A 296-nucleotide genomic window follows, 5' to 3' on the forward strand; every position below is an offset into this window, starting at 1 on the left:
AGAAACTGCTGCTGCTGCTGAAGACAGCAGCAGCAGCAGCAGCAGCAGCAGCAGCAGGAACAGCAGCAGCAGCAACAGCTGCAGCAGCAACAACAAAAACAAACAGCCGCAGCAAGAACACCACCACAACCACTATCAACGACAGCAGCAGCAGCAACAACAGCAGCAGCAACAGCAGCAGCAACAGCAACAACAACAGCAGCAGCAGCACCAACAGCAACAACACCAGCAGCAACAGCAGCAACAGCAGCAGCAGCAGCAGCAGCAGCAGCAGCAGCAGCAGCAGCAGCAGCAGC

This window comes from Eimeria mitis, genomic scaffold, assembly GCF_000499745.2.
Source record: "Eimeria mitis Houghton genomic scaffold, Emh_scaff3351, whole genome shotgun sequence".
Taxonomy (NCBI): Eukaryota; Apicomplexa; class Conoidasida; order Eucoccidiorida; family Eimeriidae; genus Eimeria; species Eimeria mitis.